The 26,312-nt window shown below is 35.0% G+C and overlaps 1 long non-coding RNA gene across 3 annotated transcripts in view; it reads left to right on the forward strand.

The window, feature by feature from the left end:
* The first annotated feature begins 850 nt into the window (after positions 1-850).
* LOC101690684 overlaps positions 851-26,312 on the forward strand; it is a 52,902-nt gene continuing 27,440 nt past the window's right edge. For 2 of the 3 annotated variants that reach the window (XR_200347.3, XR_001181482.2), the window contains exons 1-3: positions 851-1,030; positions 7,691-7,803; positions 8,970-9,055. This is a non-coding gene — a long non-coding RNA (uncharacterized LOC101690684). Of the gene's footprint in view, positions 1,031-7,690; positions 7,804-8,969; positions 9,056-15,886; positions 15,922-26,312 lie in introns of those variants that run through there. The other variant, XR_001181483.2, reaches the window with a different exon arrangement.

A 26,312-nucleotide genomic window follows, 5' to 3' on the forward strand; every position in this document is an offset into this window, starting at 1 on the left:
TTGATATAATTTTGAGGATTCTATATTATTTGGTCTTTCCATTCTGACTTGTATAAACCTAAATGATTCCAAGCCTTGTGTGAGCTTCAGTAATAGTTTTTCCTCCCACTATCCTGGTCCTTGAGTGAGTTTTGAGAATGTTTAAGCTTGAGATTTTCAGGTTTTCCCTGAAAGTTCTTCTGTATTTGGCTTCATGAAATTGTAACCTATGCTTGCATAGATCAGTATTCATTAAGAGAAATGAGGAAACTTCCATGAAAGAAACTTTTGTCAAACTCCTTTCTTAATAGTTTTGTTCTCTCTGGTACCCTGTCCCCCCAAATGCCAACTGCTTTGTTCTATATGAACTTCTATCTCTTGACTTCCCACCTCACGGCAACATAAGACAAAATTTGCTCTGGAAACTGTCCCTGTGTTGTAGCCTGAAGAGATGTCTTCACACTATATATCAAGTTGTAAAGCTGTGAGATTATAGGGCTCACCTTGTTTGATTCCATTTTCTCAGGGATCCCAGTCCTGTTCTACCTTTCTTCCAATTTGTAAAAATAATTATTTCCTGTAATTTTGTTCAGTTTTATAATTATGCATGGAAGTTGATGCTGACTGTTGTCTGGGCTGCATGTCTCCAGCAGGCCAGCCTATCTTCTTTGCACTGTGGCCAGTTTCCAAAAGCAAGAAGCAAGAGAGGGCAAAGACTAATCCACAAGCATGTTTCAAGCCTCCAGGGTCATTTTTGTTTGTTACATTCCGTTGTCCTAAGCAAATCACATGGTGAAGGCCAGAGTTAATGAGTGAAGAGATTAAGCTAGGAATTGGGTAGGGAAATATGTGACTTTTTTTTTTTTTTAGGGACCATTACTATGATGACCAATCACACAAAATTTATCGGTAATTACAGTATTAATTATCTCCAATAGAGAGATCACATCTGGAACAATAGCATCAGTGGAAGATACTCCATGGTATCCGTGGAGTATCTAATCCATCATATTCTTTGAAGATCAATTCTTCTTTTGCAGACACTGAAAAGGTAAGTTAAATTAAGTTGTAATGGGAGTCCCCATTCCTGCATTTTCAAATTTTTTGAGGGTGGCAATAATCTATGCGTACCAGAGGGGATGTAGTTTTGCATTTGACTTATGATTTTTTTTTAAAAAGGAAGCTATAAGTATTTCACGATGTATTCCTACTATAATATCCCCCAATCCAAATATCAGGGAGCAAGGTAGAGATTCTCTCGTTTGCTGAGTAAAATAATTTTAACCATATATGAAGAAACTAGGCAAATAAAAATAAGGTCTGTGAACCCTTGTTCCATTGTACTACCGATTTAATTAAAAACCCACTCATCACCTAAATTCAAGTGGATTACAGTGGCAGTCTGGATTCAAAGCATCAACATCAGGATTAGAGATGGTGTGTAATAACCCATGAGCTCGCTACCTGACAGATGATCCTTTAGAGATTACTAGAAGGAAGATTTGTGGCAAACATTCAATATATGGTTACACTTTAAGTTGTATGGACTATCTTTATTTTAGGAATTCAGAGTCTGCAAGTGGTTCAGATCTTAGAATGATATAATTGCAATGACTTAATTACAATGCCTCAAATGAGACCTATTTTCAGCACAAATCAATATTTTTGTTTGTGGTAAGATATACATAATGTATAATTTATTCTATCAGCTTAAAGTGTAAAGTGCAATGGCATTATTATATTTTTCGTATCTGGGCCACCATCACCACCATCTACTCCAGAACTTCTTCAAATTCCCAAATAAAACTCCACACTCATTAAATAATAACTCTGTTTTCCCTCCCCCCCAACCCTAATCAATCACCATTTTTTTTTTTCTTTCTGTGAATTTGACCCTCTAGGTATCTCATACAAAGGAAGGCTTCTCAAATATATTTTGGGCATGACACTTCCTTGGACCTGTGCATGTGCTCCTTTTCCAGATTCCCATATGGACAATTGATGTTAAACGTCTTAACTTCCCCAAAGTATTATCCCTGTTTCTTCTCGGGATCTTAGCCATTGGATTTCTTAATTAGTAATTTCTTGCCCCATACATCGAAAGCCCTATATTACTCCCTGCGGTGCCAACTGCTGCCCACAGTTTTTCCTACCCTGGTTCCTGAGGCATGCCACTTTTGGCCCTCTGAAGTCTGAGTTAGGTAACAAAGACCAGTCACACAAGCAACAGCCAGACAGATTACAAATTCTTTCCATGTTGCTTTCTTTGGTTCCTGGAGGGGAACTGGGGACTGGGCCACTGCTTTCCCCAAACTGTGTAGTGCTGGGGAGTGGATGAGATAAGAGTAAATAAAAGCACCACAAATTTTCCTATGATTTTGCAGGAGGCTTTTTCTTAAAGGAGTATTCACTTGGTTGTTATGTATCTTTGACTGATTTCCAGAACTCCTGTAAAGTTACTGTAGCTGATTTCTAGTTGTCTAATGATTCTATGGGAAAAGGAGTGCTTGGAGTTTTCTCGTCCGCCGGCTGGCTGATGTCACTCTTCCCCACCTTAGGTTTTAAACTATCATTGTTAAGTGTCTTGGACTTAAATACAAAGAAATATTACACATTTTTTAAAAGATGTTATTCATTTATTTGACAGAGGGAGAAAGAACACACACACAAACAGGGAGAGGGGCATGCAGAAGGAGAGGGAGAAGCACACTTTCTCCTGAGCAGGGAGCCCAATGTGGGACTTGATCCCAGAGCCCAGTGTGGGACTTGATCCCAGGACTCAGGGAGCCCAATGTGGGACTTGATTCTGGGACTTGATCCCAGGACTCCCTTTTTTTTTTTTCAACAATGTTTTGTATTTATTCGGTTTAGGTTCCCTACTGTTGAAGAGAAGAAGAAAATAGGGCATCTTTGTAAATTGCTGATTGACCAAGGCCGAGTTGAGTATTTACAGCAGAAAGGATTCAGTCCTGCTTTACAGTATTATATAGATCCTCTGGTGTCTTTGGAAAATGTATTGTTAACTGCTTTACCAAATCATTTTTCCTCACCAGAAACAACTGCTTAATGGAAAAGAAATTGTGAACATCGGCCTTCCACCAAAAAAAAATTTTTTTTAGTTGTATTTTTATATTAATGAAATATACTTTACATAGTAGAGATGTGAAAAATTTGAATTTGAAATCAAAAATTGATTTCAAATCAAAATTTGATTTGAAAAGTGTTGTGGCCTCACTGAACTTTATAGCTTTGTTTTTTTATTTAGAAGTCTAAGTGTTAGCATTCACCAAATTCTCAAAGTAATTCTCTTCAGCAGGGCATCTTGAGTTATATTATCCATCAGTATTTATAGAGATTGGTGAAGTAGTTGAACACTTGACTTGGCTATCTACTCTTCTCCGGCACTCTTGTACATATGCTTGCATAAACTGAAGGCCAAATAATTTTCATATTGCTGATTGTTTCTGGCAAGCATGTTATTTCATTCCGTTGTAGCCATAATGTATGTAGCTGAACTGAAGTCAGACACTTAAACAACAGAGCCATTCAGGCCCCCTTAAATGAATTTTTAATTTGTAGTTATGTTGATTATCTGTCACTCTCAGAGGAACCTAATATAATTTACCAGAAAATTTCTATATAAAACATATCTGCAATCATTTGTATAAAATTTCAACTTATTAACATTAAATTTTGAAAACCAATTTTGTAATATTTAAAAAATCTTTAAAAATAAAGTAACTTACCTTAAAATATAAATCTCACATATTTAATGATTGATTTATTTGAAATCTTAAAACAAACTATAAGCAAAAACTTTAATAACAAGTATTACAAAATTTACCACTAGTCTTTGACTTAAACCTATTCTGAATCTCAATACCATGGAATTCATTCATTATATTTATTATTTTTAATTCTGTAATTAGTGTATTCTTTTTTAAAAAGGACTTATTTATATGAGAGAGAGAAAGAGCATGAGTGGGAGGGACAGAGGGAGAGACCATCTCCAGCAGACTCCACACTGAACTTGCAGCCCAACACGGGACTGGATCTCACAACCTTGAAATCATGACCTGAGCTGAAACCAAGAGTCCAATGCCTGTGACACCCAGGCACCTCTGTGATTAGTATATTCTTAATTCATTGCCAGAAATATTTTGGTATCTTTTTAGAGGTTCATAATATTATTTCAATACTTTTTTATAGGGTTGTAGGCAAAGAGAAGATAACTCTCAGGCTAACTAGGGTTACTAGAGTTCAGCTATTATCTAACTGATTTTATTATTATTATTATTATTATTATTAGGGATAAGGAATCCAAGTGAAATAAAACTATAACTGCTGTAAAGTACAAACTCCACATATCTTTATACTAAGATTCTAATTGTATGTTATCACCATATCTACACACACTTACACACACACACATCCATATACACATATACACCTCTAGTTAGAATCCTTGTTTATGGGTGGGGAGCACTTATATTGGAAAATACGTATGGGAAAAACATTTTGTCATTTAAAATGCATTTAAGTATGTAAAACTGTTTCTTTGCATGGAAAGTTTTTAGTTATCTTGCCCCCTTCCCACTTTCCTGATAAACTCTTAAGAGACAGAATCCATATTTTATTTATCTTTCATTGTTTAATCGCCAAACACATTGTTTAATTGCTAAAAATCCAGTGTGAAATGAGCACTCAATAACATTTAATAGAAAAATTATAAGGAGAGTCTTCTATTGGGCTTTTAATGATGACTATCAAATTCTTAGAACCGTAAGCATATTTTCTCTATGTCAGAAAAGTTTTATAACACTAGAATCTCTTGTACAATATATACCCCTGTTATTTGTCTTATCCAAATACTGAATTATGAACAGTGAGGACACAATTAGCCCATTAAGTGCCGGTTCCATAGATTTCCTTCTTCTTATATGACATCAGGTGTAGGTTACGATCTTCCTATGCAGTTGGGTATATAGAAAACTTATGGTCAGTATAAGACGGAATGCCTTCAGTGGTACATATACTCGTTTAATAAAAAGTATTTTTACTATTTAAAAATTTAGACAAACATTCCTTTGCTTACAAAAATTTTGAGCCACTCTTCCTTCCAAATGATGGCTTTATATAGAAACTGTCATAACATGGTGAAAATTTCTTATTCCAATACCATACGGCAACGATGTCAAACTCCTGAAATTTATGTCCATGTTCATGAATAAGAACATCAAAATCTCCTGAATCACGTTATTAACAACTTGAATTTTACAATAAATAATATGGCTAAAACAATTCATTTGAAAAAACTTGTTCCCCATTTCCAGATTTTAAAACCTCATTAAAAGGAATGTTTTTATCCTCTTGCCTTAGACTCTACTGCCTTAAAGTGTTCTGCCATTTCTGGAACACTTTTCCTCTTTAGGATAACAACCACTGTTCTTTCAACCATTCTTAGATATCGTTAAGAATCATTCTTATCTTAAGATTTAAATGTTCACTACAGATGCATTCTTTTCATTAGTTTGTGACACAGAAGACTTTAGATGCCCTTTGTTTGAAATTTAGTCTGGAATCAGCCACAGAGACTTAAGTCAAATCTGAACAGATGAAAGTGTGAACAGGATACAAGATCCAGGCTGTTCTACAAAGTAATAATAGTTAAAGCTCTGTGAATGAACGCAATCTCTTTTTTAAGAGAATGTGTAGAACTGGGCACTGGGAACTGGTGAAGAAGCCTGAAAGAGCGCTGAAGGACAGACAGGGTGAAGGGAGAGAGCATATTGTGTAAACAAAGCAGGAGGTCACACCTCAAACAGGAGGTGTGTTCAGCCAAGCTAAATGCTGAGATATAGACCCCAAAAGACTTCCGCTTTGAAGATTACATAAGTCAGAATATTGTTCAAAAGCATAGTTATGCAGCTTTAATTGTCTCCGTAAAGTTGTGTTTCTTGCCAAATTGCCAGTAAGTTAAACATAAACAAAGAAAAGGACAAAAAAAAAAAAAAAAAAAAAGGAAAGAAAATCTGCATCCATCTTTTTCTACTCCTGATACATTTTACTCCTCCATCCATGTGGAGAACAAAGGCAAAAGAAACAAAGAAACAAATTAAATTTCCTTAGTACTATACAGCCCATTGACAAATCCTGAGACAGGAAGAAATGACCACCCTCCAGGAACTCAGCTGTCTCAATGTTGATACTTTGCTAAGGACAAAAGGCCATCTTAGCTTAACATTTTCTCCACCTCTGGGATCCTCTAACTCTCCTTTAACATATAAAAATTCTTTTGGAGACTCCTTTATCTCTACCCTCCAACATATATGTTAGCAACCACCCTCCAAGCATATGGCCCACTGATATACATCTGAAGGGTCTCACGACTAAGGTTTTATTAGATAGTAATAAATGACCTTTTCCTAAAAAGAGCTAGCCCTCTCAAGGTCCTGGAAACCTTGTTTCTAAAATTCCTTAGAGACTTACTTAACCCTATTCCTAACCCCCTCCCAACTTGAAAGTACATCATCAGTCACCCATCACAATCCCAGTGCAGCTCTTTCTGCCCAGGGTTCCTGTCTTTGTGCTTTAATAAAACAACTATTTGCACCTAAGATAGCTCAATAATTTTTTCTTCACTGTTTGCTCTGAACCCCAACATTTCCACATCACCCCAGAGCCTCAGAAAATATCTTTTTACATTGTGCTGTGTTCTCTGACTAAATGTTATGCTCCTACTTGCATTTTAAACTAAATGTATCTAACAGTTGGAGATCTTCCTATTTTGCTTCTTTTTTAAATACAAAAGTGATATTCAGATTTTTCTCTCCCTAATTCTCTCATCTTCCTTCCCCATTTTAAAGACGGACAAATTGATATTTATAGATAGGAAGTTAATTTGAGGAATGCCTTATAATAAAAAAATAAATGCATAAAAATCACTTTTTATGTGCACTTTTTAAGTGCACTTTTCTAGAGCACTTTTCATGGACAAAATGTTTTTAATTATAGGTGAACAAATTGAAAAGAATGGAAGAATTTAAATGATGCACTTGTTTTTTTAATACCTGTTAACAGGTGCTAAAATCTGTTTGAATTCTCTGAATGAAGGTTTCTGTAGCCCCTCTCATTATCATAAAACCCAAGATCAAAAAGACTATGAAATATTGAGTGTGATTTAGTTTTCAAATGCAAAGCAGCAGCTGGATTAAAGCACAAGGCTACCAGAAAAACCTGGAGAGAAGCAACTGACATCTTGAGTCATCTAGTGTGCTCTCAGACAATGAACAGACTGATTGGATGTAGAAAAATGGGAAAATTCATCATGTTCTTATTCTAATAAGTTTCATCTCAGGAAATTGATGTGTGGCAAGCTACAACAGGTCCTTCTTTTATTCAGCAAAGGAAAAAGAAGTGATTGATACTTGGAGGACATAGGTAGAAATAAATTGTTTTTGCTAAACTTCTAATTACCCTTTAAATAACACTATTTATGAAAGTTTTTAGTCCAAGACAAGTTTTTCTACAGCTCATATATATGTATATGCCTATAGGCATATACATATATACATATGAGTGTGTATGCATTTATTTATAGGAAGGAAAGAAGGACGGAAGGAAGAAAATTCAAACAAAGTCAGTCATCAATATATTACCCAAAGAAACTTACTTATGTTATTTTTTATTTAATATGTATTTTATATGACAGATAAATGAAAATTCAAAAGAAGGCCTAGTTTACACACCATCAACATATGGAAGTAATGCGGGGAGCCGCAAAGAGAAGAGTAAGAAGTACCTCCGAAACCGTAAGACGCTAAGGTAATACAAACAAAGAATGCTTTAAAAAATTAGGGATGATATAATCCCAACTTTGATAAATGTTCAATAGAAGAACAAACTATTAAGAGATAATTTTATTGTGAGACAAAAGAACTGTTAATTGGTTAAACACATCGTTTAGTATGCATTTATTAGTGATGTCACCTGATATCCTTTGCCTAATGACAATCATTGAATTTATTGCTAAGAGGACTGACTCTCTTCCTCTCATAGTAGGAATAATTCTATCAAGCTATAGACCAGAATGTTTTAAGAGAAAAAAAAAAAAAAAAGCACATATTTACAAGAAGAAGAAGGAAGGAAGGAAGGAAGGGAAATTAAAATTGCTCTATTTAATTGTAAACTCTAGTGTTATTGTTTTGTTTGTTTGGGTTTTGGCCCTTTCCATTTAAAATTAAAACAACAACAACAACAACAAAGCCCGGTAAGTATTAACTCTAAGGAAGTAGTATAATTAACTCTAAGGAAGTAGTATAAGTAAAGTATATGAGAAATATGATTGAATTGCAGAACAAAGAGGAAGAAGACTGAATTCAGAGAATAGCTAAAGTTTTAGGAGGTATATATAAGAGTAGGATACATCCTAATTATTATTATTAGCATCAATTAATAATATGGAGACCAGGACAAAAAAGATTAGTTTGAAGGTTACTCTTAAATTGTACAGGCATGAGATTTTTTTTTTCTTCTTTAACTGTTGTTTTCATTTCCTAATGTCCTTAGTAATGGCTTTGTTCTGCTTCATATATATATATATATATATATATATATATATATATATATGTATGTATATATACATATACACATTTTTTTAAGTAAAATAGTATATGTGCTTTGCAGAAAACGTGGGTAAATGTCAGAAAGTACAGATTAAAAAAAATACTAATTACCCTGCCCAGCTAGAGATTATCATTGTTAAAATGAGCCTATTATTTCTACCTTTTTCCTCTCTTAAACAATGATTCCAAGTCTACATAATGAATAATCTGTTTTCTTCAGCTTTCCCATCTATAAATGCAGTTAATCAATTGCCTTCATCACAGATTTGCAGGGATAAAATGTGAAATTCTTTAGAGCAGTGGCTGGTCTTAACTAACATGTTCAGGTCAAACTATGAACTTTTTTTCAAACCAATTATGTTTCAGCTACTGCTATAAGCCAAGGATATAGCCAATAGAAATACAATGTGAAAATATCTACATTAAAAAAGAAGAAAGATCTAAAGAGTAAGGTAAGCAACCTAACTTTAAATCTCAAAAAACTAAAAGGAGAGCAAACTAAGCCCAAAGTTACAAGATGGGTGGGAATAATAAAGATTAGAGCATAAATAAATAAAATACAGAATAGAAAAACATAAAAAAACAAAGAGTGAAACTAGGAGATTTCTGAAAGTTTTTTGTTTGTTTGTTTGTTTTTGTTTTTGTTTTTTTTTTAATTTGACAGACAGAAATCACAAGTAGGCAGAGAGGCAGGCAGAGAGAGAGAGAGAGAGAGAAAGGAGGAAGCAGGCTCCCAGCAGAGCAGAGATCCAGATGCAGGGCTCCATCCCAGGACCCTGGGATCATGACCTGAGCTGAAGGCAGAGGCTTTAACCTACTGAGCCACCCAGGCGCCCCTTGTTTTTGTTTTTTAATAAAAGTAAAAAACCTGAGGTAGGCTAATTAAGGGAAAAAGAGAGAAGACAAGATAAAAAATGAAGGAGGAAACATTAAAAATATCATAGAGAATTGTTATAAACAAGACTATGTCAATAAATTTGACAACCTAGAGGAAATAGATACATTCTTAGAAAAATATTACCTACCAGAATTGAATCAAGAAAAAACAGAAACCCTGAATAGACCAATAACAAGTAAGGAGATTGAATAAGTAAGCAAAACTTCTCAACAAAGAAAAGTCCAGTACCATATGGCTTCCCAAGCAAATACTACCAAATATTTAAAAATTAGTACCAATACTTCTTAAACTCTCCCCAAAATAGAAGAGGGAATAACTTCTAAACTCTTTTTATGAGGCCAATGTTCCCTTGATATCCAAGCCAGAGAAAGGCACCTCCAGAAAGCACAGCTACAGACCAATATCCTTGATGAATCAGACCCCCAAATCATCAACGAACTATTAGCAAACCAAATTCAATGACACATTAAAAGGATTATATATCACCATTAACTAGGATTTATCTCTGCAACACAAGGATGGTTCAATATATGCAAATCAATCAACATGATAAACCACGTTAAGATAGTGAAAGAATAAAATTATATGATCATCTCAAAAGATTAAAAAGAAAAATTTTGACGATACCCAACACCCTTTCATGATACAAATGCTCAACAAATAAGGTATAGAAGAGTTACCTCAACACATTAAAGGCTATATATGAAAAGCCCATACTTAATATGATACTCAAGAGAGTTAAAAGATCTGGAACTGGTCAAACATATTCACTCTTGCCACTTCCATTCAACATGTTCTAAAAGTCCTAGGCAGAACAATTAGTCAAGAAAAATAAATAAAAACATGGCCAAATTGGAAAAAAAGTAATCTCTCTTCGCAGATGGCATGATCTCATATGCAACGAAAACACTGTTAGAACTAAAAAATAAATTCAATACAGTTAAACAAAACAAAATGAGCATATAGAAATCATTTGCACCTCTACATACTAACAATGAACTATAGAAAAATAAAATTAAGAAAATAATACCATTTACAACTGCATCAAAAAGAACAAAATATTTGAGAATAAACTTAACCAAGAAGGTGAAAAATATGTTTAAAATAAATGTAAGTAAATGGAAAGATATTCCATATTCCTGGATTGGAAGAATTAATATTGTTTAAATGTTCATACTTGCCAAGTGATCTACAAATTCAGTGTAATCCCTATTAATATTTCACCAAAAATTTTTATACAAAGAGAACAATTAATCCTAAAATTCATATACAACCCCAGAGACTCCAAATACTCAAAGAAATCTTGAGAAAGAACAATGCTGGAGGTATTATGGCTCTGGAATGAAAACAGACATATAGATCAATAGAACAGAATAAAAACCCAGAAATAACCACTCCTTCACAAAGGTGCCAAAATACACAAAAAGGAAAGGATATTTTCTTTAGTAAATGATGTTGAGAAAGTCACATATAAGCATGCAGAAAAATGAAATTGGACCCTTATCATACACCATATTCAAAAATAAGCTCAAATACATTAAACACTTAAACATGTCGACCTGAAACTGTAAAACCCCTAGAAGAAAACATGGAGGAATAAGTTCTTGACTTTGATCTTTTCTGTTATTTCTCTGATGTGACATCAAAAGCACAACAAGCACAGCAAAAAATAGACAAGTGGGACTATATCAACCTAAAAAGCTCTGCCTAGAAAAGGAAACAATCCAGAAAATGAGAAGACAACTTATGAAATGTGAGAAAATTCTCCCAAGCTGTATCTGATGAAGAGTTAATAAGGAGCTTCTACCATTCAACAGCAATAACACAGCCCAATTACAAAAATGAACAAAGGAACTCAATAGACATTTCTCCAAAGACATGCAAGTACTCAACAGGCACTGGAAGACATCCTCAATGTTTCTAATCATCAGGAAAATGCAAATCAAAATCACAATGAGACATCCCGCCACAGCAGTTAGAATGACTATTTTCAAAACACAAAAAAAAGCGTTGGCAAAGATATGGACAAGAGACAAACAATGTATACTGCTAGTGGGAATATAAATTTGTGCAACTACTACAGAAACCAGTATAGAGATTCTTCTGAAAATTAAAAATAGAATTACCATATGATCCACCACTCCCCCATCTATGTATATTAGCATTGCAAATGAAATCGTGATCTTGAAGAGATCTCTGTACCCCCATGTTCATTATTTACAATAGCCAAGAGATGGAAGCAACTTAAATGTCAATCTCCAGCTGAATGGAAGAAGAAAATGTGGTGTATATATCCACTGGAATATCATTCAGTCTAAAAAGAAGGAAACCCTACCATTTGTAACAACGTGGGTGAACCTAGAAGATATTACTCCAAGTGATATAAGTCAGACACAAAGGAACAAATATTACATGATACCACTTATATGAAGAGTGTAAAGTAGACTCATAGAAGCAGGGCGTAGAGTGGAATGATGGTTGGCGGGGACTGGAGGGAAGGGAAAATGAGGAGGTATTAATCAGGGAGCCCAATGTGGGACTCGATCCCAGGAACCCGAGATCATGACCTGAGCCGAAGGCAGCGGCTTAACCCACTGAGCCACCCAGGCGCCCGGAAATGGCCATCTTTAGCTGGTGTCTCCACATGGTCTCTCTGTGCCTATGCCCTAAAGTCCTCTTATAAGGACACCAGTCAAACTGGATTAGAAACCACCCCTAAGACTTCATTTTATTCAATACTTCTTTGAAGGAAGGTACTATCTCAAAATATGGTTATACCCTTAAGTACTGAAGGCTACAATTTGAACATATGAATTTAGAGAGAGACATGAATCAGTCCATAGCAAGCATCACTAAATATTTCACAGGTGTTCTGTGGATCAGAATTTGGGTATTCCGATACAAGATGTTATCCTGACTTCCCAATCAAGTTGTCTCATGAACCATCTCCCAAACACTCTTTGTTCACCCACACATGCACCATCTCTTTCCTATCACTTACCAAAATGCTATTATATTTCAAGTCCCAACTCCTGTTCTACAGCTCTTCTTAGCAAGATTTGGGTTGAGAACTAAATTTATCAAAACCCACAGCACATTGCTTCCTCCTTCTCTTCTCTTCCTCTCCCCCCACTTCCTTTGTTTCTTCCTATTTTTATCTCTTCTCCTTCACCCCATTCTACCCTTTCGTCCCTCTCACTGCCCCTTTCACACTCTATATTATGAATGTTTTCCTCAGGTTATAGACATTACTTATCAATTATAAAATAGTTCTCCTAAAAAATATAAAATAATATAATTACTACATGTGACCCATCTTCTCAAAAAGTTTATGTTACTTACCAAATGACTATAAGCTCCCTGAGAAAAATACCTTCATGGTTTTTCTTTGTATCTCTCGTAGTGATTTGCTCAGTATGGTGACAACGGCTTTATTTATATGGACATACTATTTAAAATAATTGTTTTGGTGATAGTAAGAATAGCAATAGAAATCTTTCAATTACAATCTTTTCTCCATAAAATGTGCTATTACACCAACGGGGAGCTGATACATTTGTTTAAATTCTGCTCACACACCAATGGTCAATTATGTAGCAAGCTATCTTATCCTAAGTTATTGTGTTCCTCTCTCTTGTTCAGAATCCTACTGAAACCAAAGCTCACATACTCCTCCAGCAATGCAATTTTCTTTATATCCTAACTCCCTGCAAAGCACCATAGCAGTCTGAGCCATAATTATATTTATCATAATGTCTACCTTAGCTCTTATCTCCCTTCCAAGATTGTCAGGTCTTGAGGGTATGACCCTAGGTATCCTTGTATCTTTGTATCCATTACTGGAAGAAATATTTATTGTTAAATGAATAAATGCAAACTAACCACTTGAACATTTTCTGTTTTCATATACACTCATACATTGTTAGAAGCCCTTAAAAAGGTACAGTTTTGAAATAAATGGTAGGAGAGTTTTTACCTTGTTTAATATAATGAGGAAGAGAAGGAATAAGATCAGGACAGAAATAGCTGACAGTAATAAATATTGACAATAACTGACAATTTAAAAAATACATATCTGCCTGATCAGAGCATAGGGCTGGGAATCAACTGAGAATAATTTGTTATCAGCTCAGCTCCTGAATCCTTGAGAGCTGACACACAGGTAAAATGAGCGAACAGTGACAGAGGTTATTAACACTAATGAGGACTATTTTTTTTAAGTGATGTTTGAAGTGGGGATTTACCAGATCAGGTAATAGAACTGATTGATGTATTAATGGGCTGAATATATCATTCATTTGTTCATTCAAAAATATTTAATGAGAAAATTTGGGGAGCTAGACACTGGGGATGTGGCAGGGAACAAAAAGATAGGATTTTACCTTCATGAAATGTATATTTGACTGGGGATTGCAGATAACTTAAATGAATAAGAACACTGAAAATAAAAGTAATATTAACATCTACAAAGGAAATAAAAAAGTTGAGTATGTCATCAAAAAAATTATTTGCTGAGATATTCTAAACAGAATAATCTGAAAGTACTCTCTGAGAAAGTGACATTTATTTGATCTCAAGGTCAAAATAGGGAGTTTCATTAGGATTTGGACGAAGAGGGGCGCCTGGGTGGCTCAGTGGGTTGAAGCCTCTGTCTTTGGCTTAAGTTGTGATCCCAGGGTCTTAGGATCGAGCCCCACATCCGGCTCCCTGCTGAGCACATCCATGCCTCCCTCTCTCTCTCTCTGCCTGCCTCTGCCTATGTGTGTTCTCTGTCAAATAAATAAATAAAATCTTTTAAAAAAAGAAAAAAGATTTGGATGAAGAGTTAAGGTTAAACATCCAACTCTTGATTTTGGCTCAGGTCATGATCTCAGGGTCTGTGCTCAGTGCAGAGTCTGCCTGAGTATCTCTGTCTCTCTCTCCCTCTGCAACTCAAACCCTACCCCCAATAAATAAATAAATAAAACCTTTAAAAAAATGTGGAAGGAGAGAACTGACGGAACAATTATGTGACTCTGACTCTATATGACTTTGAAGCAGTTAAATATTTTTCCATGTTGGGGAAAGAAAGTTGTCTTATTAAAAATGATCACAATATGCTGTGCTACGAAAAGGTGATGAAAATCTCAGCAGCATACAATATGAAGCTTCAGTTTAGCCCAGAAATCTGCGTCAGTCCAGAGTCAATGGATTGAGACTAGGAGTGGTTAGAAGAGGTAGTGGACTCTGTCCTGCATCTCATACTTCCGGGGCCAGCAGGCTAGGTTAAGTGCATTCTTAAGATAATGGTAACAGAGGAGCAAGTGAGTAAACTGAGACAAACCTATTTCAAGCTTATGCCCAATCATGTGTGACGACATCCAGTTATCCGGAGTCACATCGTTCAGCATAATGTCCAGAATAGAGTAAGTGCACTTCTAGAGAGGTCAGGAAGCATTGTGAATGTTTCTGAATAATAATATCTACCACGTGAGGGTTGCCTGGGTGGGCTCAGTCAGTACAGCATGAGACTCTTGATTCTTGATGTCATGAATTTAAGTGTCACATTGGGTGTAGAGATTATTTTAAAATACTGAGGGGCACCTGGGTGGCTCAGTGTGTTAAAGCCTCTGCCTTTGGCTTGGGTCATGATCTCAGCGTCCTGGGATCGAGTCCCACATAGGGCTCTCTGCTGGGCGGGGAGCCTGCTTCCCTTCCTCTCTCTCTGCTTACTTGTGATCTCTGTCTGTCAAGTAAATAAACAAACAAATAAATAAAATCTTTAAAAAATAGTGAAAATGCCTACCAATTAAATGAGAATAAAGGTAAAATTTTGAGGATCTATTAGCACTCAAAACAAGTCCTTATGTGTCTTTCATCCTGTCTTTACTATTTTACTATTATTTTGCTACACAACATAAATGCATGCTGATATATCCTTACAAGAAGCAGGGAACATTACATAAAGCCATAGACACCTTTAGCTGAAGTTTTGGGTACATAGGACTCTCCCTAAAGAAATATCCCTTGTTCAGAGTCCTGGGCAGATTGTAAAACCTCAGTGATTTCCCCCTTCAATCTGAGAACAAACTTCTGCTAAATTAGTCCTTCCAGCAACCTGAACACTTCAAACTGTAACAAGATTTAAATTGAAATGAAGAAACTCTTTAACCACTTATTTGGCTTAGTTACCATTCACTATCCATTTGGTGATAAGAAATTAATACTTATTTGAAAAAAATATTATCACTGGATTTGAACTGGGAAATGGCTTAGTTTAGGTGACATTTCACATTATATAAAATCTGTAATTTAATTTATGACATTCTGAATAGTTAATAGAATGGTGAGTATTTTAAGTTTTTTTAAAAGATCTTATTTATTTATTTATTTATTTATTTGACAGAGAAGAGACAGCAAGAGAGGGAACACAAGCAGGGAGAAGGGACAGGAAGAAGCAAGCTTCCCACAGAGCAGGGGGCCTGATGTGGAGCTTGTTCCCAGGACCCTGGGATCATGACCTGAGCCAAAGGCAGGTTTGAAGGCGGCTAATGTGAGACATAAATTTTAAGTTTTCATGTAAAATAAGTTTATGGCTTTAAAATTAAGAGTTAACAGATGATGTAATACATTAGTGAAGATGATGTAAAGCTTCAAATATTGCACAGTTTCTTTCTTTTTAAATTTTTTTTTATTTTTTATTTATTTTTTTAAAGATTTATTTATTTGACAGAGAGAAATCACAAGTAGGCAGAGAGGCAGGCAGAGAGAGAGAGAGGGAAGCACGCTCCCTGCTGAGCAGAGAGCCTGATGCAGGACTCGATCCCAGGACCCTGAGATCATGACCTGAGCCGAAGGCAGCGGCTTAATCCACTGAGCCACCCAGGCGCCCTATTGCACGGTTCTTAGGGTTTCATTATTTAAGGCTACAAATCTCAGAGAGGTGTTTGTAATCTAATGTTACTAAAAACCCAGGATTCAGGTTTGATATCTTCACAGTGAGGCTACAATTAAAAATTAGTAGAATTCATAAGAATATTGTTAAGGTAATTTTAGCTCCGAAGTCAAACTATTCCAAGTCCCTTTGTAGGCGTCCAAACTTGCAAAAGGTAGACAGTTGTAGTTCAAATTGAAGTCACAAGAGGGTAGTCTTTCCACAGGAAAATGTCAATGATTTTTGTTTTCCTGTTCCATCAGCACTTAACACTATTAAATTTTAAACTGTAGAAACTATGTTGATTGAAGTTAGACTTTATGACCTACAATTTTTATAACCACAAGTATTTAAAGCTGTTTTGCTGTTGGGATAATATAATAAAATGAAATAAGTCGGGATAGACCATGATACATTTATAACCATAACACACTATTTCAGTAGTTTGGATTTCTTGCTTAAATAAGTAACATTTATCTAAGTAAATCCATTTTTCAAAGAATGGCATATTTGTGGAATCTTTAAAGAAAAAGCAGATCTTCTCAAATCATACATAGATTCCATTAGTTTGGGTTAACTGTCTTCTCTCTTTAGAAAAACTGTACATTCCCCACCCCCTCCCCCCACTAATTTGCTGTGCGACTGGTTTTGCTTTTTATTTTATTTTGAGTACTTGGTTGAAACTATTTACCAGAATCTGTACCAAAAGAAAAGGTCTATTCCTTTGTTGTCTTTAAATTTGAGTAGTCCAGTATGTCAAAGCTCTATTGTCCTATAAACTAGGAGATGTTAATTCTCATCCCAGATCTCTTACTAATTAGCCAAGCAGTATAGTTTATGGAAACCAATGTGTTTCCACTGGTTTCTTTAGTTGTTTTACCTATAAAATGAAAAGCTTGAATATCTACACTTAACTTTTTCCTTCCCCATTCTTCTCTAACGCTGATTTCTTCACGATTTTACATGGCGAAGAAAATCATAAAAAGCAAGAGTTAATTCATGCTTTACCTGATTCGGTTCCTTTCTAGATTTGCTTTGATAAGGATATTGTTTTTCCGTGAAGCAGATTTAAATGCCAACTGATTTCAAACCAACAGTGTTTAAAAGCCCTTGGTTTATCATATTTTTCCTCTACTGCTCCTTAAAATTCTCACTCAAAGCATGAAAGAACATAGAATCAGGAATCAGGACTTTAAATCAAAGGTAAAATGAGAGATTAATAACTTCTTGTCTCAAAAGCCCATCCCAAGAATTGTATGTACTAAAAAGAGTGGAGTAAATTATAATCTGCAATGTTAGCTCCCAGACTTATTTAAATTATGCTCTTAGCACACTAAGCAGTGAATTTCTCTTTATGAATAAATTGAGTAAGGGGTGCTTGGGTGGTTCAGTGGGTTAAGCCTCTGTCTTCTGCTCAGGTGATGATCTCAGGGTCCTGGGATCGAGTCCCGCATCGGGCTCTCTGCTCTGAAGGGAGCCTGTTCCTCCTCCTCTCTCTCTCCCTACTTGTGATCTCTCCCTCTGTCAAATAAATAAACAAAATCTTTTTTAAAAAATTAAAAAAGAAATTGAGTAAGGGGACCGCATGTGGGGATTACCTGGATGTCAACTGTGCATGCTCCCTATTTGCCGAGGATGAAGGCAGCAGTTTCAGGAGCTGTCCTCTTCTTCAGCAGTGGAATATGAACAAAAGATGAGAGACTGACCTTTCCAGCTCTAAGGACATGTTCATTCTTCAGTCAGGGATGTGCAAATAGCCAGGCTTCTTGACTGGAGCTTCAAAACAATATCTCAAACTCAATTCTAATTAGCAATAAAAGAGCTATTTACCTGGAAATTATGTTGTTACACAGGTGTGTTGCTGCTGGAAAAGCCATTCTACCACTCAGCTCAACAATGTGCATATGTTCATCTTGTTTGACTTGGTTTATGATTATATGCAGTAGTGCTGCCAAATAAATTGTTTTCGAAATGTTAACTACCTTATGCAGAAGAATGGTTTGCTATCTTTTTAGTATGTGGGTTTGTCCCATCCATTAGACAATTTCTGTCCTCTAAATTTACCCAAAGACAAAACTGTACAGAATCTCAGTCCCTCACTCTCTGTGAGGATAGAGAATGAGGAATCAGAGGATAAATACGAATAGGCGAGACCCCTTTTTATAAGATGGAAATTTAGCTTCTCTGTTCTCTCTATTTCTCTTATCGCTTAAGGCTAAGGAGGCAGAGAAAAGGAAGTGAGCAGAAGGAATATAGAGATGTGGCACATCAGGCAGGTGGCTAAAGTGATTCTAAGATGCCCTATGGATCTACAGAACCAGAAATAGATGCTAATGGCCAGAGATTTACATAGCTTTGCCTCACTGACAGCGATGTGGGGTAAGGAAACGAGGACAGTAGTTTTCAGCTGTTTTCCTCACCAACAGGAAAAGGCTAAATAAAACAGGCAAGGAAGGAAACGAATATATACCTAGTCCAACTATATACCAGGTGCTCTGTCAAAGCCTCGAAATAACCCTGAAAAGTTGATGCCATGAACTCCATTGTTCAAAAGAGGAAACAAAGACAGTAGAGAACTTGAAAAATTTGCCAAAGTTCTCATTAGTGCCAAAGCATAAAAACCCAAGTATGCGTTTTTCAAAGGCCAACTATCTAAAATAGTTTTAAGAACTCTAAGTTGCTTTAAAAAAAAAAAAAAAAAAAAAGACCCAACCATCCTTTGCTGACCTATTCTCACAATTTCCATACCAGGTTTCTTTGTCTAGAACTCTTCAATGGTATTTTTCTTTTGTTACAGAAAAGAATAAAAAGTTCTTTGTCAACGAAGACCGTACCAGAATTAGGGCACCTCCGTTTCAACGAGGTTTCTTTCTCAATAATATATTTCCCTTTTTTTCTTCTTGCCAGGAGAAGTAAAAAATGCTTCATGAATATTCAGAAAGTGAGATGTTCTGATAGCTACTATCACTCACCTATAAAGCAATATTGGATGAAAATAAGGAGTTGGAGCATTCTGAAAATAAGGAAACCATGGAACAAAAGACACCTAATACATTGAATTGGTATTTAGAATGCCCATGGGCCCTTAGCTCAGTTCTCATAAATATATATCATACTTCAAATCATCTCTGATTAAAATTCTCTGATTTATTAAACATGCCTTCATCAAAAATTTAAAAATATTTTAATACCATAAGCATTAAAGAAATTTCTGGTCAGGACAGAGAAAATCTGATATTTGCCAGATTCATTTGATATTGCCCTCTTTCCAAAGCAATAAAGAATAATGGTAGCAGACAAATAAAAATAAAGTCATTCGTAAGATATAATGTAATGACTAAATGAGCATGTGTCAGAGGAAATGAGAATGAGGAGCAGTCAGCCCTGACCTCTTTCCTTTGCCAGGGGCATCAGAGGGGGATTCTATTTCAACGGCAGTTTATATTCCACTTGGAAGTTTTTGGAAAATGCCATTTACATTCTACGAAAATGGAATAGATACATTTTCTTAAAAAAATATTTTAGTACTTTTAATGAAAACTACAGATATCAGGGCCCCTGGGTGGCTCAATCAGTTAAGCGCCTACCTTCAATTCAGGTCGTGATCCCAGGGTCCTGGGATCAAGTCCTGCTTTGGGCTCCCTGCTCAGCAGGGAGTCTGCTTCTTCCTGGCCCTCTGCTCCTCCTCCCTCTCCTGTGCTCTCTCTCTCTGCTCTTTCTCTCACTCTCTCAGATAAATAAAATCTCAAAAAAAGCTACCCACGTTGTAGGTAGAATGAACTTGGAAAACACTGTTCAATTATGAACACAGTTCAGAAGGAGTTGAACTTAATCTTCAGGGCTTCTCCAAAGGAGGTTATTTTTGTCCAAAGTTGGGAGGTTATGAGATTCCTTTGTATTTACCTATAAATGACTACCACGAAAGTACCTTTGTGTCTTGAAATAGTTTAGTATTTAAAAAAATGAGCTTTGGATTGACTATTTCAAATATACTCATTAAATTACCCTATCAGTAAAATGCTTAGGGTTGTTCACACATAACACACACACACATGAGTTTGGCACTTAACTATTATAGAAGGCTGAAAGCCAACAGACCTTCTGCCTCAGTAAATGGAGATGTGTGTAATGGAGGGGGAATCAGTTTTCTGTTGAAAATATATTAGCCAGATTCCTTAGCAAAAAATAGAAAAAAAAATAGTGGATGAGATTTCCAGTGGATGAGGAAATCTCATCCACTGGTTCTCAGCCTTGACTCCATTTGGCATATGAAAAGCTTTTCCTTTCCTTTTTTTTTTTTTTTTAAGATTTATTTATTTGTGTGTCTCTGTGTGTGTGTGTGTGAGAGAGAGAGAGAATGCGCATGAGCAGAGAGAGGAGAAGGAGAGAGAGAGAGAATCTCAGGCAGACTCCCCACTGAGCACAGAGACCCTGAGATCACAGCCCTGTGCTCATGACCTGAGCTGAAATCAAGAGCCAGACATTTAACTGACTGAGCCACCTAGGCACCCCCAATATCTGAAAAGCTTTTTAAAATACTGAGCCCAGTGTTCCACCCCAAGAAAACCTGTACCCCTTGCCTCTACTATGTTCTGGGATTTAAAAAATTTGGGGTGACTCTGGCAGCCATCATTGAGGGCCACCGCCTAAGTGCTATGTTTTGTGACAATCAGGATTCCTTATTGCCTCCCATGGCACTTGTATTCATCAACTCAAGAGGCTGTAGCAGAAACCATTTCAGACTCTCCCCATCCATCCCCGTACTATGGAACAATTCTGTCCCATGTTTGGACCGACCAGTGAGTGAGTGACCAAGCATCTTTGAGTTGGAAGCATTCAGTTCTGAAAAAAACAGTGAAAGATCCAAAATATCTCGTTGCCCCCACCCACTACGCAGCATCTGGCCCACCATATCTCTTTCCTTTAATTTTCTGTCCCAGATTTTAGCTTTTATCATAGAATTCCCTACACATTCCTATTGTTTTATTCATCTGCTTTTTCATTTGATTGCATGTTCTCTCCCATGATACAGTATAACCTGTGGGAGTAAGAAGTTTTCTTTCATTTCTTGTTACTTCAACACACTGCCAAGCACAGAACTGACCACCAAGAAAGACATTTGGTTTGTATAAATAAAAGAATGATTATGTGAGAGAGTTGTATACTCGGAAACACTAAGTAGATGGGTGGTCGTTCCAGAATAGCACCAACTCTGAGTTCCTTCCCACAGATGCACTTTTGAAATAAGAGTGTGCAACAGGGAAGGGCGGGAGGAGTTCGTAGGGTAGCCCCTGGTGAAATCGGCTGTTCCTATAGCTGGTGTCTCCCCTTGCTAGGCACGACTGGGAGGATCATGCTTTAGATTGGATACATGTCCTTTTAATGTACTCTGACTTAAATTGTGAGTTTTGGGGGTTATTATTTCTGCTTTAGGAAAAATTATAAGAAGAAAGAATCAATCCTGTAGGTCAAAATGGAGATCAAGAAATTATCCTAGAGTGTCTTTCCGAAGTAGTAGGAGAACAGGCTCAGGATTTTCAATAGGTACTTCCAGTGGATCAAACTCTGGCAATTATAGTCTAATGTCATTGTGCTATTACAGATATTTTTCCAAGGATTTTAAATGACAACAATTTACACAGTAGAGATATTTATCTTAATATTCCAAAACATAATATGTGGACAGAATTTAAAAAGCAAACGTATGTATTATTAAGCAGTGGGTATGGATCTATTGTGTGTGCGAGTGTCTGTGTGTCAGTGTGTTCCTGTATACACACACATATATATACATATAACTTGGTTTTTTTTACTCTATGGAATATGTATATAGTATATACACATATTTATATATGTATGTGTATATAAAATTGTACATATGATGTATATATAATTGTATAATATATGCATGTAATATAATTGTATGGCATATACAAATGTGTGTACATACAAACACACATACATATACACACCACATATAAAATATAAATATAAATGTAAATATAAATATAAATATAAATACATATGCATGCATATTATAGAAGTCACTCTGCTATACCAGGGATTTTTGCATGCATTTTATGTTTACTCATACAAATGAGGAAACCAAGCTTAAATATACTTAAATATATTGTTTAATGTCAGGTAGCTAACAAGAAGGAGAGTCAGAATATTTATTCAGAGTTCCAATTATAGTCTCATTATAATATCTTAGTTTCTTTCTTCCAAGATTTATAAAGGAAGATGACCTAAAATATAGTTTATTAAGACAGTGTCAGATCTTTTACTGACAGGCACTGGAGATATATAATATTTTACTGTATACTAGTCAACATAGTCCAATTTCCCAGAAATAAATCTAGATGAACAGAGTATTTTTAGGTTTCATCTTATTGGTACAAAGGTATATCCACAAGCAATAAAACAGTTTAAATCTCATGAGGTATTTTTATGTTGCATATCTATTTCATGAGTATGAATTTTATTCATTATAGTAGAATATACAAAGTTTTAAATAAGCCAAGCGTTCTTTCCCTTCCAAAGAAAAGTTTCTGCTGTTGTGTTAATGATGCCTCACATTGGCAACTGATATATGGAACCTAATGACTTCCTAGGAAAATAATCACTTGTATTTTTCTTAAGTGTTATTTTTGTTACTCATAATGAAAAAATAAGATAATCGGTGATAATCAGGGATCGGAGAAATGATAATTGGAGGCCAAGAGTGATGACAGAGTTACTATCCGAAATTTAAGTGTTTTCTGGTAGTGGTGGAGCATCTTTTTGGACAAAATATTATTCTATAAGTGGGGAAAAAGCATAAATATGCTGATAGTTTGGATATTGTGGTTGTTCTCTACAAATAATAGAGAAATACAAATAAATGTATATAATAGCAATGGACTGAAATGACGGCTATAAATCTGTGCTTCAAATGAGTGCCTTGCAAAAAATAGACACTCCATACTTCCGCAAAGAAGTAGATTTGGGAGAAAACATCTTAATAGTAGCATCCTTAAGAAAACTTACTTATTCTACCATATCCATAATGTTCATATCCATAATCTCTTGAGAATGTTTGATATAAAAAGTGTAGAATATTTGCATCCAAAATATAGCACAGAGTGCAAGTTTTTCTATATGAAAACCAATTTTGTTTATTTTAAATAAACCTTTATTAAATTAAAAGTTTATTTTAAATAAACTTCCAAAACCTCTTGCTGACCATATTGACCAAAATATGACAAAATTTTGATACAATCTTATACAATTTTCTATAACCACCCTGTTTTTCTTTCCTGGTCACCTGCTAGTTGAGGTGCTATATGCTAACATGAACAGTACAATGTATTCAGTTGAATTAAAGCTGATATATACCCTCACATACGTATGTTTGATATGCAAAACATATGACTAAGTCTCTTCAAGTGTTGAAGTATTGATGGTAGAATCAGAACCCTGTATATTCTTTAGTAATGATGAATAACAAAGAATATAATTTTGATGTCTGATTGCTTGTATTGCTTTCTAACATACCCTGTTATTTCTCAAAAAGAAGATAAGGCAAATAAAGCAAGGAAAATAGGATAGTAATAACATTTTGCATGAAGAAAATTAATCAATCAATCAAAAGAATAAGAGGTTTCATAACACCAATTAGGTCATCCTGTCAACCCCTGAGGGCTGGTGTAGGACTGTCACTTGAAATCTCCTTTCTGATTCTTTATCAAAAATAGTTTCCAAAAGTGTCAAATGGAAGAGTATTGCCTTTGATATATTCATGTTCAGTGCTCAGAATAAATGCTATTAATATTTATTGCAGCATAACTTTCAATGTTATCATAGAGAGCATTTGAAAATGTTTTTGTATGATTGCAAATAAGGAAATCAGTCCTTCTAAGGGTGTTTATTAGTAGAATAAAAATTCCTTATCTTGAAATCACAAAGGTTTGTTAGAATACTTCTTTGTTTATTCATTTGTTTAAAGACACATTTCAGACAATGCAGGCCTCCTTCTACCAGAGATTTTTCAAAAAGTATTAACAATGAAAATCACTTTTAAGAACAAAGAATTGAAAAATACAAAACTGAGAATCTGTGGACAAAGCAGTAAGTCTCTAAAAGCCAACGTAGGTCGTAACAAAGAAAAGGGGGAAAAACTTGACCCAAGGCCCGGTGTCGTTTAAATGAAGTTTTTCTGAATGTTCTCAAATGAGAGTATCATGTAGTGATGCTAGACTTAAGTATTTTATTGGCTCAGGCAGGAACCTCTTATGTTGTTTGAGTCTGTGCTTCCCAGGATGTATGACTATCTCGTTTTCCTGTTTTCACATCATTAAATATGACATGGTTCCTGAGTACCACCATGATTCACTTGTGAACCTTTCAGCATTTTCCTTTTAAAAATTCTCCTTCTACTATCTATATGTCATATTTTACTTGCAATTTAAGATGAGATAATTTCATGTTAATTTCAAGTATCTGCTTCATCTTAATATAACTACTGTAATTTTGGTGATTTTTAAATCCACACAATTTCCATATTCATCTGAATTTTTTAACTGATGTATACTTTCATTAGTGTAAATGTTCTTTCAAAGTAGCATAAAACATGGTTGTGTGTAGTTTATCATAACATAGAGTTATGTAGATAGTCACAGCATAAAATGATCATGGATGATAGCAATTGATTACCTATAAAATGATATTGAAAAATTAGGTAAAAACAATCCATATTTAGTTTCAGATTTTCATAAAACATCACCTATTATGTAGGCTCAATTTTACAGATGAAATAGAGCTGTGTAACTGTGGTACTGTTACTCTTTATACAGACTGTAGGACATAGACCATTATGTGCCTGTATGGCCCCTGCAAACTAATGACATGCCAGGAAGCTTACGAAAGGCCATGGACCTTTCTAGTGCATCTTCCCTCCATCTGGGTTATATCAGCAATGAGATTGTAGACTTGCTTGCTAGAGGAACTAAGGCAACATTTGGAAGCCGCAACTTCTCACTTAAATATATGTTTATCTTTTAAAGCAATAACCTAAAAATGGTTTTACTTCTATATGCCTTTTTTTAAACTTACAGTGCAAGACAGTATACAGTATGTGTGTATGTATGTATATATCTACATGTATATATGTATACATGTACAAATATGTATACACATATATACACAAATACAGACAAACATATATACACTATATATGTATATAAAAACATATATAATATACATGTAATATGTATATAGTATAAAATACACAGCAATGCAATATACCATATAATTTTTATATTTTCACATATGTTTATAAATTTTTATAATTTTTCTTTGCATTTAAATCATTGCAAATGAAAGCAAACTTCATTTTTTGGGACACAGAATTTACACACAAAAAATGTTTTAAGAAAAATGTACAAAATTATTAATAAAAAAATAGAAAATAGTATTTCTATAGAATAAGAAATCACAGCAAATTACAATTAAAAAAAAAAACACAGGCAAGAAACACAAACATCAAAAAAATATCCGGGAAAACAACTTATGTGTATTAACTTACTGCCTGATATCCATCAATAGTACTGGTTTTTGACCACAGTATTATTGGTAGCATACTTTTTGATCAAGTTATCATATTACTATGATTTTGTAATACTTTCCACAGAGAAAAGAATTGGTGTCTCTTTCAACACAGTTGGTTAAAATTTAGTTTCTATTATTTTGGTTGAGCTGCATAATACACGTGACTTTACAAAGATATACACTTACCGATTGTAGTACTGCACAATTTTATCCTTCACATCCCCCAAATTCTAAAACTTCTATTTTCTGTGACTCCAACAAAAAATGTAAATGTTATATATATTTCTAATCATCAAAACTGTGTTAATTG

This window comes from Mustela putorius, unplaced genomic scaffold, assembly GCF_011764305.1.
Source record: "Mustela putorius furo isolate JIRA1106 unplaced genomic scaffold, ASM1176430v1.1 tig00000430_pilon_pilon_pilon, whole genome shotgun sequence".
Taxonomy (NCBI): domain Eukaryota; kingdom Metazoa; phylum Chordata; class Mammalia; order Carnivora; family Mustelidae; genus Mustela; species Mustela putorius.